General features: G+C 40.2%; 1 pseudogene; it reads left to right on the forward strand.

Moving 5' to 3' along the window:
- The first annotated feature begins 13,152 nt into the window (after nt 1–13,152).
- LOC124094924 (high mobility group protein B1-like) lies at nt 13,153–13,629 on the forward strand (annotated as a pseudogene).
- Nucleotides 13,630–15,030: the final 1,401 nt, after the last annotated feature.

Here is a 15,030-nt window from a genome sequence, read left to right on the forward strand (position 1 = left end):
AAGAACTAGACATTTGCCTCCAAGTTAAACTTTTCAGACAGAACCACTTAGCGGCAGATGGGGGCGGGGAGCGGGGCGGGCTCTGAGTATACATAACATTTCTTAATTTGAACAGAAATAGAGATACTCAATGAATCCATGATTCACTAGCTGGCCAAGATGATCTCGTTGAATATAAAAATATTGTGTGCTCACTGCAAAGAAAACAAAGACTGACCACCCAAAGAACAATGCCATTACTTTTGCAAACATCCTTCCAGCCATTTTATTTTTAAGAAAAATGCTATTGTGGTAAAATATACCTAACATACAATACACCGTTGTAACTATTTTTAAGTACCTAGTTCTCTGGCATTAAATACAGTCATATTGCTCTGCGATCATCACTACCATACGTCTTCAGAATATTTTCATCTTCCCCAATTTCTATTAAACAGCAACTCTCATAACCCCACCCCCAACCCCTGGCAAATTCCATTCCACTGTCTCTCTAAATTTGACTACTCTAAGTGCCTCAATAAGTGGAATCATATGATATCTGTCCCTTTGTGATTGGCCAGACTGCTTTTTAAAATGCACCTAAACCAATTTTTTTTTTAACAGAAAAGGCATCACAATAAGCATAGTTTTGTAACTCCTTGTTACAAGCAATTCATCAGCAACATCCCTTTTCATTCTCATATGAAGTTCTGCGTCCTCGTGTTTAGTACCTGCCCTCCATTCCATGAATAGCTGGACAGTCATTTAGCTAACCAGTCCCTGTTGGTGGACTTTAGGTTGTTTCTAGTCTCTCTCCTGAGCCTCCTTCAGTCAATGACCTCAGTGTTCATCCTCAATCAAGTCCTTAAGATGAGCACTTGGAAGTCCGTTTTCTGGGCAAGCATGCACGTTGAGGTGTTGATGTACATTACCAGATTGCACCTAAGGGTGGGCCGATTCACACTACCCCCAGTAAAGTAGAAAAATCACTTGCTTTCTCAGCAATTCAGGGGCTTATCATAAGGCTTTGTATAATACAGGCATACCTAGAGGATATTGCAGGTTCAGCTGAGACCATTGCAATAAAGTGAATATTGCAGTAAAGTGAGTCAGACCCAAAGCTTTTTGTTTCCCACTGTGTATAAAAAAAATATATCTACACTCCACTATGATCTGTTAAATGTGCAAGAGTATTATATCTTTTTTAAAAAACAGTGTTCATGCCTTAATTAAAAATCACTCCATTGTTAATGATCATATGCGTTGTTGGGAAAATGGTACCAATAACTCATTCCATGATGGGTTGCCACAAGCCTCCAATTTGTAAATAATGCAATATCTGCAAAGCACAATAAAATAAAGTAGGCCTGTATTTTTTTCTTATGAGGTAGGAGGGAAAAAAACCTCACTATTTCAATTTGCATTTCCTTTGTTGCACATATTTTCATATGTTATTGGCCATTTGTCTTTCTTCCTTTGTGAACTGCCTATTCCTACCTTTACTGATTTTTTTTTTTTTGAAACAGGGTCTCACTTAGTTGCTAAGGCTGGCCTCAAATTGCAACCCTCCTGCCTCAGCCTCCCAAGTGGCCAGGATTCTTGGCACTTGCTACCATGTCTGACTTTTTTTTTGTGATTTCTTTCAAGGGAAAAAGGCATTCAAAAGTAGAGAGAAATTGTGTCTCTTTAGGCATCTCCGAGGGGCACATTTGTCAACCAAATGAGCAAGCTTTGAAATTCCTCCATCAGCAGAGGATTTCTATGATATTTTATTTTTTCAATTACTGAATCATTAGCATCACAGCAGTCAAAATAATCAGCACCAAGAAGCTTATAATACCATTCCAGCTCCTAAATTCAAAGGGAAAAAAGGAGGTATTTGGCACTGGAAATACACATTTCCATTCCCATAGGCAATTGAAACCAAATTTGGCGTAACTTGTTCCTGGCACCAAGTGAACTATGTACAGCCAAGGTCATCAAGATCCTTGGAGTAAGCTGTCCACACTTGACTCCCTATAATGTAAACAAAGGAAGTCATGCAAAAACAAGGGAGAAATGGTTTTCTCCCCAGAAAATGAGCATCAGTAATGGCCATCCAAAAAGTTCATTTAACTTTTTATTTAAATAACATTCTATGCCACTTAGAAAGCAGAGGTAATGTTATTTTCATTTTTCTTTAGTTTTTTATTTGTTTCTATAACCAAAGAGCAGAAAATAATCCCAGTTGCCTTATTTTTAACAACAAGAGCCACTACTTAATTTAATTTTTTCTAAAGTGTAGCCTCAGGTAGCCATGAACTGGTAAACATTAGGAAACAGAAAGAAAATTAGCATTCCTAGATCATTGTGAGCATGCCCAGGGTCACTGTGAGCATACCCAGGGTCACTGTGAACAAACCCTGGGACACTGTGAGCCTACCCAGGGTCACTAAGAACATATCTAGGGTCACTGTGAGCACACCCAGACTCATTGTGAGCATACCCAGGGTCAGTTTGGGGATATACAAGGTCACTGTGAGCATAGCTAGGGTCACTGTAAGCATGCCCAGGGTCACTGTGAGCTCATCCACACTCAGTGTGAGCATACCTAGACTCATTGTGAGCATGCCCAGGGTCCACTGTAAGTATGCCCAGGCTCACTGTGAGCATAACCAGGATCACTGTGAACATGCCCAAGGTCACTGTGAGCATGCCCTCACTGACTGTGAGCATACCCAGGCTCACTATGAGCATGCCCAGGGTCAATACCCAGGGTCACTGTGAGCATACCCAGGGTCACTGTGCACATATCCAGGCTCATTGTGAATATACCCATGGTCACTGTGATTGTTGAGAGCCACAGCCAAAGGGGCCCCAGCAAACTTCCAGCTGCCAGCAAACTTCCAGCTGCTGGCTGATGATTGGCTCACAGCGGCCCCAGCAACATCTAGCTGATTGGCTCCTCGGCCCCAGCAACATCTAGCTGATTGGCTCCTCTGCGGTGATGCTCATTGGACTGTTTCCCTGCCCTTTCAGACCACGGAGCTGCTCATTGGGGGACTTTTTTGGCTCCGCCCACGTGACCCAGCCAATCAGCCTCAAGAGCAGGAGGATTGTGGGAGGTGGAGAGAAGCTTGTGTGGGAGAGAGAGGCTTGGGGAAAGCCGGTGGTGGCAGTTGAGGCTCTGAGGGTTTTTCCTGAGAGACTATTTTGTTTGTCGTGTGTGGTTCTAAAAATAAAGTTAGTTTCTTTTGACAAGTGGCTCCTGATTGTGCCCAGCCAGACTGTGGCATTTGGTGGCTCGCACGGGGAGCGACTGAGGGTAAGTGAAACTGCTCGCCCCTGAGGGCAGGGCGAGAGGATGGGTAGCCATTTTAAGATTCCTCTTTTATTTTGCTTCACTTTTGTTTTAAGTTGCCTGTCCCTGGAGATGAGTGAGACGGAAGAAAAACCGCTCACATCTGAGGAAAAACTATTTACGTCTGAGGAACAGATAGGGAGAAAGGACGGATGCACATGTCAGGAGGATAGAAAGGCTATAATGACTTTTTGTTGTTCCCTTTTTATTTCATTCTGTCTCGGTTTTGTTTGGCGTCATCTTGTTGGGTTGTATTATAGTAGAAATATGGGATCAGAAATTAGTAAAAAACAAACTGAAAGAGTGTTAAGTAAATTGTTAGAGGAAGGAGGCATCTCAGTAAAATCAAGAGCAGTCAGGGCATACGTTGATACAATACAAAAATGTAGCCCATGGCTTTTTAAGGAGGAGTTGTTGAATATATCACAATGGAACCATCATGGTGAAGATTTAAAAAGAATAGAAAAGAAAAGCCCAGGGACTCTGCCAGTTGGCACATTGCCATTGTGGACATTCGTATCTTGTTTGCTTAGTCCAAAGCCTTCAGTTCAGACAATGGTAGAGGAAGGAGAAGACATAATGATTCAAGTAAAAGAGAAGGTCTCTCAAGTTAGTCAGACAGAGGAAAAGATTCAAGTAAAAGAGAAGGCCTCTCAAGCTAGTCAGACAGAGAAAGAAAGTGTAAAACAGAAAAAGCCATCAGGGGGAAAGTTACAACAGGAGACTGCTACTAACACCTTTGTATCACCAGAGGGTGTAAGTGTCCAACCAACAGCACCACCTCTACAGGAGACTGCTACTAACACCTTTCTATCACCAGAGGGCGTAAGTGTCCAACCAACAGCGCCACCTCCATATGCTGGGAGGCCCCCAACCCCCGCAGTTGATAGTTGGGATCCTGAGACAAGGTCTCAAATATTAACATGCCCTGTATTTGAGGCAGGAGGGCAGCGATTTTACCAAGTTTTAAATTTCAAAACAGTGAAGCAGCTAAAAGAGGCTGTAACAACCTATGGTCCTCAAGCACCCTTCACTGTAAGCTTGGTCGAATCCATTAACAACTTGAACATGACGCCAGCAGATTGGGCTAATATGTGTAAAGCTGTGCTAAATGGAGGACAATACCTGTTATGGAAGGTTGCCAATGAGGAATTTTGCAAGGAGACGGCTAGGCGAAATGCAGCAGCTGGTTATCCTCAGAGAAATCTAGATATGTTGTTAGGAAAGGGACCTTATGAGGATCAGCAGCAACAAATTGCATATGATCCTGGCGTATACGCACAAATTGCTGCAGATGCAATTAAGGCATGGAAGACTTTACAAGGACATGGAGGTTTACAAGGTCAATTATCTAAGGTAATACAAGGAGCTAATGAACCTTATGCTGAATTTGTAGATAGGCTTATTCAAACAGCTACCAGAGTTTTTGGGAATACAGAACAAGCAATGCCATTACTAAAACACCTGGCTTATGAGCAAGCGAATCGTTTGTGCAGAGATATCATTAGACCATGGAAACATGAAGATTTAAACACATATATTAAATTATGTAGAGACATTAATGAACAAGAGCAAGTCGTGGCAGCTGCAGTAAAACAGGCTTTAGATGCCAGAGACATTAATGAACAAGGGCAAATTGTGGCAGCTGCAGTAAAACAGGCTTTAGATGCCAGGCCAAGAACATGCTACAATTGTGAACAAACAGGACATTTTAAAAGGAATTGCCCCATTGGAGGAGGGTTTAACAAAACTAGGTATCAAAGGAGTAGAATACCAGGTATTTGCCCACGATGCCGTAGAGGGAGACATTGGGCTAATGAATGCCGTTCTCAAACCACCATAGAGGGTACTCCATCATCAAAAAACGAACAAGGACCAGGTGTTTATCCACGATATCGTGGAAAAAGGCATTGGGCTCCATTGCCAAAAAATGGACAGGGGGGCCCAATGCTCCGGGGCCCAAAACCACAAATATACGGAGCACTGGAGGAACCCAGCAACCCCATCAGGGTAGTGCCCAGGACACATTGTCCATCAGATCCCTCATCAGACAAACCAGAGGGAGCGCAGGGTTGGACATCTGCGCCTCCGCCAGAGCAGTACTAACTCCAGAGATGGGAGTTCAAATCATTCCCACAGGGGTGAAAGGACCTCTTCCCAAAGGAACAGTAGGCTTATTATTGGGACGCAGCTCTTCTACTCTAAAAGGACTTATGATAAGTCCTGGGGTAATTGATCCCGATTATGAAGGTGAAATAAAAATTATAGCCAGTTCTCCAAAGGGTATATCAGTAATTTCACCAGGAGATAGAATAGCACAGTTACTAATAATACCCAGCCTACATGATAAATTTTCCAGTCGTACTGTAGAAAGAGGTTCCAAGGGATTAGGCTCCACAGGTGTAGATTGGGCTATGCTTTCTTTAAATTTAGATTCTCGCCCCATGCTAAAACTAAATATTCAAGGACATGAATTTAATGGGCTACTGGATACAGGTGCAGACCTTAGCATCATCTCTCGTCAAGAATGGCCAAAACATTGGCCATTACAACAAGCCACTCAAACGCTTCGAGGCCTAGGAGTGGCGACTAATCCCCATAGAAGTGCAATGGTATTAGATTGGAAGGATCCTGAAGGATGTGAAGGAACTATACAGCCATATGTATTGGATCATCTTCCCGTAAATTTATGGGGACGAGATGTCCTAGATCAATTAGGTTTGACATTAACAAATAACATCAACCAAAATGCACCCACTATTATGACTAGACAAGGTTTTAGGAAAGGAAAAAGATTAGAAAAACAAGAACAAGGTATAGCAGCACCAATACAAATAGATCAAGGAACAGACAGACATGGGTTGGATTTTCAGAAAGGGCCACTGAGACAATAAAAATTACTTGGAAATCAGAAAGACCAGTATGGGTTCCTCAGTGGCCCCTGACTAAAGAAAAGATACAAGCAGCCCATGACCTGGTCAAACAACAATTAGCAGAAGGACATATACAACCTTCTGTATCTCCCCATAATACTCCCATTTTTGTCATCAAAAAGAAATCTGGTAAATGGAGATTATTGCAAGATTTAAGAGCCATTAATAATGAGATGGTTATTATGGGACCTGCTCAATCAGGGATTCCTCAGTTGTCTGCTTTGCCAAAAACCTGGTATGTTTTAGTTATAGATATTAAAGATTGTTTTTTTTCAATTCCAATTCATCCTGAGGATAGTCCACGTTTTGCATTTACTATCCCTGCACTGAATCATGAAGGTCCTGATCAGAGATATGAATGGAAAGTACTCCCTCAAGGGATGGCTAACAGCCCAACTATGTGTCAAATTTATGTTAACAAAGTAATCCAGCCACTTAGAAATCAAAATCCTGAACTACAAATATTTCACTATATGGATGATGTATTATTAGCACACAAAGATAAAAACACATTGCTAGAATGTTATGCCACACTTACAAACTTATTAAAAAATTATAATCTAGAGATAGCAATAGATAAAGTACAATTAAATTTTCCAATTAATTATTTAGGAGTTCTATTATCCTCAACCATGGTCCGTCCACCAAAAATTCAAATACGAGTAGATCAACTCAAATCACTTAATGACTTTCAAAAGTTATTAGGAGACATAAATTGGATAAGGCCTTATTTAGGTATACCAACAGGAGAGTTGGGACCTTTATTTGATATCCTAAAAGGTCCATCAGATCCAAATTCACCCCGAATGTTAACGCCTGAAGCAAGAAAGGCATTAAAAATCATTGAAACATATATGGAAAATATGCATTTGGATAGAATTGATATAAGTTTGCCTTTATTATTTATTGTACTACCAACAAAAAATATTCCTACAGGAGTATTTTGGCAAGAAGGTCCATTATTATGGATACATTTATCTTATTCTCCTAACACTATTCTTACTAGGTATCCTGAGGCTGTAGGACAATTAATACTCAAAGGAATAAAAGCAGCAAAGGGAGTGTTTGGAATTTCTCCCAATAAAATTATTACTCCATATACTATGAATCAAATTGATGAGTTAGCTAATGAGTTAAATACTTGGGCAATAATCATGTGCAAATCTAATGTTTCATTTGATAACCACTTACCATCTAATCCTTTATTGTCTTTTTGGTCATTGCATCCTGTAATTTTTCCAAAAATGACAAGAAAAACACCTATCATGAATGCTCCAAATATATTCACTGATGGGTCAAATAATGGTACAGCAGCAGTAGTTACCCCTGATCAAACTTTTACATTTTTAGTACCCAAACAATCAGCTCAAAAAGTAGAGCTTAATGCAGTTTTACAAGCTTTTGTGATGTTTAAAGATTCTGTATTTAATTTATTTTCTGATAGTCAGTATATAGTTAATGCTATAGTATCTCTTGAAGATGCTGGTAGGATTTCCCCTTCTTCTACTGTTTTCTCTTTGCTTTCCACTATACAAAGTCTAATCTGGGACAGAAAAGATCCATTCTTTATAGGACATATCAGGGCACATACAGGATTGCCTGGAGCCCTTAGTTTGGGCAATGATTTAGCAGATAAAACTACACATGACATACATATTTTCTCTACACTAGAAGAAGCTATAAATTTTCATAAAAAGTTCCATGTCAATGCTAATACTTTACAAAAGCGTTTTAAAATAACTAAGGAACAAGCTAGACAAATAATAAAACAATGTCAAAATTGTGTGACCTTTTTACCACAAGTTAATCTTGGAGTCAATCCTAGAGGATTGATACCTAACCATATTTGGCAGATGGACATCACACACTTGCCAGAATTTGGAAAATTAAAATATTTGCATGTTACAGTTGATACTTCTTCTGGATTTTTGATGGGCTCCCTTCATGCCGGAGAAAAAACTAAAGATGTTATAGCTCATTGCTTACAAAATTTTGCCACTGTGGGTGTTCCAAAACAGTTAAAAACAGATAATGCCCCTGGTTATACTTCTACCTCTTTTAAACAATTTTGCTCAACATTTGGCATTACTCATATAACAGGAATCCCATACAATCCACAGGGACAAGGCATAGTTGAAAGAGCTCATCAAACTATTAAAATGTACTTATTAAAGCAAAAAGAAGGAATTGGGAAGGGGTATATATTCCCCAAAGATAAACTTAAAATAACCCTTTTTACTCTAAACTTTTTAAATTTGGATTCATCAGGACTTAGTGCTGCGGAAAGGCATATGTGTCCAAAAAATGTACATAAGCCCAAGGTACTTTGGAAGGATATTCTAACAGGACAATGGAAAGGTCCTGACCCAGTAATTGTCTGGAGTCGGGGGTCTGTTTGTGTGTTTCCACAGGGAGAACAGCAGCCGATTTGGATTCCAGAGAGATTAACCAAGGTCCTGACCCAGTGATTGTCTGGAGTCGGGAGTCTGTTTATGTGTTTCCACAGGGAGAACAGCAGCCGATTTGGATTCCAGAAAGATTAACTAAATCGATTTCTACAGACCAAAAAGAAGATGATTTGGCTCAAATCCATAACAACTGATATCCAAAACTCCAGTTTGGCTATTCTTACATCTGCAACAGAACCAGGATGCTTTTTTCAATATCTATTTTATTATTGCCCTTTGCCATATCATGAAGTTCTATTTTGTTTTTTGAGCTCATACAGACCTAGGTTAATGTTTTGCTGATCAGTTCTATTTTTTGACTATAGAGTTTTTAAACATTGCAATGGAGATTTCACCTGTAAAAAGTTATAAGGCCTTTACTATAATGTTATGTGTTGTATGTATTATATTATGTGTGCACACTTGTGTTTTGTGTTATATATTTGAATGTACGTATGTCCATATATCATATATGATGAGCGCTCATGATAAAATGGATCCAAATATTTTTTTTTCACGTGATTTATATGGTTTAATTTAAATTGGGTAAACAACTGTTGAGGATTGTTTTAATATGTAAACAAAAAAGAAGGTTAACAGATCTGTTTGTTTACTTTTACCTTTCCTTTTCATTATATTTAATAATTCTCTTAAAGATAATGTAAATTGTTAAGAAAATTGTTTTCTTTTAGTGCCTTCTGTAGTGTTACATAATTTTTTCTTTAGCCATTATTGCCAGAATTCCTATCTTCATCCCAGTGCCGGTGAAGACAATGTAAATTGTTAAGAAAATTGTTTTCTTTTAGTGCCTTCTGGAATGTTACATAATTTTTTCTTTAGCCATTATTGCCAGAATTCCTATCTTCATCCCAGTGCTGGTGAAGTGAAAGATAAAACCAATCTACAGCTTCTACAATAGCCATCACTGAACTGCTTGCAGAACTTGCCTGGACACATTGTGAGCTCACCTGTATGCATTGTGAACTATCTGTTGGTACAGCGAATTGTGGTAGTGCTGGAGTATTTTTGCTGATGATGTCACCGGTGGTACAATTTTTCAAAGGAGCCCTCAATTGGCTTAATGTCATGGCATTTTGCATCCTCCTCTACTAGTGATGGTCTAAAATTTGGGGGCCAACAGAGGTGAGGCAAAGAACCTCACCCCCCCACAGGTGCAAAGGCCTATCCACAAGTATGGCTGTATGCTGGACCGGTAGTCAGTGACGGGTATGATCCAATTGCAGTGGTACCAACCTAAGACAGGAGGCTGACGCCTAGAGGTCAGTTCATCCGATGACGGGTAAGGACCATATGTTGAATTGGACTGCCTAACAGGCACGGTCCCTAAGCCACATGCTTGTTGTTTAAACAGAGAGGGGGAGATGTTGAGAGCCACAGCCAAAGGGGCCCCAGCAAACTTCCAGCTGCCAGCAAACTTCCAGCTGCTGGCTGATGATTGGCTCACAGCGGCCCCAGCAACATCTAGCTGATTGGCTCCTCGGCCCCAGCAACATCTAGCTGATTGGCTCCTCTGCGGTGATGCTCATTGGACTGTTTCCCTGCCCTTTCAGACCACGGAGCTGCTCATTGGGGGACTTTTTTGGCTCCGCCCACGTGACCCAGCCAATCAGCCTCAAGAGCAGGAGGATTGTGGGAGGTGGAGAGAAGCTTGTGTGGGAGAGAGAGGCTTGGGGAAAGCCGGTGGTGGCAGTTGAGGCTCTGAGGGTTTTTCCTGAGAGACTATTTTGTTTGTCGTGTGTGGTTCTAAAAATAAAGTTAGTTTCTTTTGACAAGTGGCTCCTGATTGTGCCCAGCCAGACTGCGGCAGTGATGATACACAGGGCCAAGTGTGGTGATGCATGCCTGTAATCCCAGCATCTTGGGAGGCTGAGGCAGGAGGAACACGAGTTCAAAGCCAGCCTCAGCACAAAGTGAAGCACTAAGCAACTCAGCGAGACCCTGTCTCTAAACAAAATATAAAATAGGGCTAAGGATGTGGCTCAGTGATTAAGTGCCCCTGAGTTCAATCCTGGTACTCCCTCCCCCCCCCAAAAAAAGATGCACAGGGTCACTGTGAGAGTAACCAGGATCATTGTATATAGTAGTAACAACAATGAGGATAACTACAACAATAAAAGCTCTCAAGGGAACTGTAACACCTTCAAGGCAACAAGCTCTTTTTGAGCTCTGGGAAAGTGAAAATCTGAAATCATTATCCTCATTGTCATTGTTACTCTTCAATATACATCAGCCCAGTATTCAGAAGATCTCAGGCAAGCCTTTGTGTGTCTTTTGACAACATCCTTGTCATGGTTGTCCTTTGAACAGTTTATCCAAGCTGAGATGAAGTATGTATGTCTTGGTTACAGTGGTCCGCCTCTTAGACTAAGGAGAGAGAGGTCAGTTGGGGGAAAGTGACAGGCGGCATGGATTAAAACAAACAAACAAACAAAAAAACCCTCCTCTCAAATTGTCCAAGGACAGAGAGGCACTTTAGCATTCAAATGTTCTGGGCTAGCCCAGGCAGGTGGTGGCACATGCCTATAATCCCACAGGCTTGGGAGGATGAGGAAGAAATATTGCAACTTCACAGCCAGCCTCAGCAACTTAGCAAGGCCCTAAGCAACTTAGTGGGAACCTGTATCAAAATAAAAAGGGATGAGGATGTTGCTCAGTGGTCAAACAACCCTGGGTTCAAACCTCAGAACCCCAAAGAATGCTCTGGTACTTAAGTAACAAAACCCACCTTAACTTTGCCTAAGGGACTCTAGACTGAGGTCCTCATGGAGCTCAGAATAGGAATGCAGAGAGCGGCGACTTGAGAGCAAATCAGTGTAGTTTGGATTTTTCATCCCAGCCCCTCTCTCTGGACCTGACCTATTTTCTTGCCCAACATCTTCTGTTTCCTCCAACCACGTGGCAGAAGACATGGCACCCCACCACAACCACCACCTTCTACAGCAAGAGTCTGCACATAACAGGCCAGCCACTGAAATTCCAAATTCTATGAAAAGGCTCAGACTGGACCAGCCTTGGCTAGAGACTTACTGCATGGGTTCATCGTGGGTCAGGTGTCCAGCGATGGTTAAGGATACCTGACTGGTTTTTAAAGACCAGAGAATTGATACCAAGCAGGAGTTATTCCAAGAAGTTCCTGTAGGAGTCTTATAATGTACCATAAAACTTCTGAATTGAAAGGCTTTGGTGTACACATAAATTTTCAGTTTCCATCAGGGAATACCTAGGAGTTAAATTGCTGAATTATATGGTAAGTGAATGTTTAATCTTATAAGAAGCTACCAAAGCTCACACAAGAAGAAATAGATAATATGAATGGTGCTGTGTCCATTAAGAAAATTTATTTTGTGATTAAAACCTTCCAAAAAAGAAAGCCTCATGCCCAGATGTTTTCACTGATGAATTCTACCAAATAATTAAAGAAGGAGTCATACCAATTCTGTACATTCTTCAAAAAAGAAAAGAAACAGCAGAAAACACTTCCCAACTCACTTTATGAAACCAAAATATTCTTGATGCCCAAACCAGTCAAACACTTTGCAAGAACAGAAAATTATAGACCAAAATGCCACAGAAACATAGACACAAAATTCCTTAACAAAACATTTTTAAAATTTAATCCAGCAATATAGTAAGACAATCATATTACAACCAAATGGAATTTATCACAGGAATGCAAGACAGGTTCAATACTAGAAAAACCATTAGTGTAACTTGTCAAAAAAAAAATGAATTAATTTATTTTATTTATTTTTTATTTTGGTACAGCGATTGAACGCTGAGCCACATCCCCAGCCCTTTTAAAAAAAATATTTTATTTAGAGACAGGATATCACTAGGTTGTTTAGGGCCTCACTAAATTGCTGGGGCCAGCTTTGAACTCACAATCCTCCTGCCTCAGCCACCCGAACCACACCTGGCTCAAAAAGTGAATTTTATTGTAAGAAAAGTTTTAGAAATCACCCAGAATATTGGGGGAACCCAAGATAGAATGAACACTATGACAAATGAATCTCTTTACAAATAGATATCTTAATTCCACTAATGACAAAGAAAACAAAAACTAAGACAGTGTTTTGACTAGCTACTCTAAAGGGGAAAAAAAAAAGAATACAAAGTGTGTTCTAGTTGATGTATTTGCCTCTCAAAAGGATACAGGTTTTGAAAACTACTTTTCATGTATAGTAGGATTGAACAAATAAGAAAATGTACCGGAGATGATAAAAGACAGGCTGTTTACTGAATGATCAAGAACTAACCACAGAAAGCCAGGGGGAATTCTAGTAGAACTGGACATCTCAGTATGAACTCATCTATTAAAATATGTACATAGAGAGCCATTGCAGTTCATTGAGCTCCATAGAGACAGCGCTGGGGCAAGTGAGAGCCGGATGGGCACTGGGCGACTCTGTGCCTCGCTGAGGAAGAATAACTAAACATGGGCTAAGATCCCAAGAAGCTGAGAGACCAAAGGTCATCATAGGCATTCTTTGTGCAACCTTGCAGGGAGGAGCACAAGAAGAAGCACCCAAATGCTTCAGTCAACTTCTCAGAGTTTTCTAAGAAGTGCTCAGAGAGGTGGAAGACCATGTCTGCTCAACAGAAAGGAAAATTGTAAGACATGGCAAAGGCGGACAAGGCCCGTTATGAAAGAGAAACGAAAACCTATATCCCTCCTAAAGGGGAAACAAAAAAGAAGTTCAAGGATCCCAATGCACCCAAGAGGCCTCCGCTGGCCTTCTTCTTGTTCTGTTCTGAGTATCGCCCCAAAATCAAGGGAGAACATCCTGGCCTACCCACTGGTGATGTTGCAAAGAAACTGGGAGAGAGGTGGCATCACACCGCTGCAGATGACAAGCAGCCTTATGAAAAGAAAGCTGCTGAGCTGAAGGCAAAATACGAAAAGATGAAGAGGAGGAGGAGGAGGAAGATGAAGAAGATGATGATGAATAAGTTGGTTCTAGCACAGTTTTTTTTCTTGTCTATAAAGCATTTAACACCCTGCCCCGTACACAACTCACTCCTTTTAAAGAAAAAAATTGAAATGTAAGGCTGTGTAAGATTTGTTTTTAAACTGTGCAGTGTCTTTTTTTGTACAGTTAACACACTACCAAATGTGTCTTTAGAGAGCCCTGTCCTGGTGGTATTTTCAAAGGCACTAACCTTGCCTGGTACAGTATGGGGGTTATAAATTGGCATGGAAATTTAAACAGGTCCTTGTGGGTGCACAGCACAAATTAGTTATATATAGGGATGGTAGTTTTTCATCTTCAGTTGTCTCTGATGCAGCTTATATGAAATAATTGTTGTTCTGTTAACTGAATACCACTCTGTAATTGCAAAAAAAAAAAAAAAAAGTTGCAGCTGTTTTGTTGACATTCTGAATGCTTCTAAGTAAATACAATTTTTTAATTAAAAAAATATGTACATAGATAGATGCAGACAAATATGCATGGTTTGGAATACATACATAAATTTCCTAGCTGTCCACTGAGAAGATTCCAGGAGCAGCTACTCCCCAGTAGCAATGAGCATGCTCAACACTCAAGTCTTGATCTCTAAATCCCATTCTCCAATATAAGGAAACAGGGATCCCTGGAGAGGAGGTAGAATGGGTTGATTCCAGGATGGGACAGGTAATACAGAACAAGAGCTGGCAAATCCAAAAATAAAGAAGTGCTTTAAATTTTTTTTTCTTTGGTATTCACTCTCTAAATCCAAACTTCACTCTAAGTATGAAAAAATATCAGACACATCTAAATTGAGGGAGGTGCCACAAAACACCTGACTGGTATTCTTCAAAAGATCCAAGGTTGGGAAAAGCACATTCAATACCAGGCTCTGGAGTGAATCCTAAAGTCAAAAACAGACATTGGTGAAAAGCTGGGGAAATCTGGATAAAATCTGCAGTTTAGTTAACAGTACTGCACCAATATATCATTATTTTGTTTTGATAAACATATGTTAGGTAGGAAGCTGAGTAAAGAGTATATAAGAACTATCTGTGCTATTTTTGCAACTCTCTTGAAAGCTGAAAATCATTCCAAAGTAAAATATTTTTAAAACACAATGAAATACCACTACACATTTACTAATAGGACTAAAAAATTTTAAAACAGTATATGAAATTATAATTATACCAAAGTTACAGAACAACTTGAACTCTTACACATTATAAGTGAAAATGCAAAACAGTATAGGCTGAAAAACAACGTCCAGTTTCTTATAAATGCAAACATACATTAATCCATGGCCCATCAGTCCCACTCTTAGGTATTTACTGTAGAAAAATAAAAACTTAGGTTCACACAAA

The sequence above is a fragment of the Marmota monax genome, unplaced genomic scaffold (genome assembly GCF_021218885.2).
Source record: "Marmota monax isolate L192 unplaced genomic scaffold, Marmota_monax_Labrador192_F-V1.1 WCK01_AAM20220418_F8-fsc00101, whole genome shotgun sequence".
Taxonomy (NCBI): Eukaryota; Metazoa; Chordata; class Mammalia; order Rodentia; family Sciuridae; genus Marmota; species Marmota monax.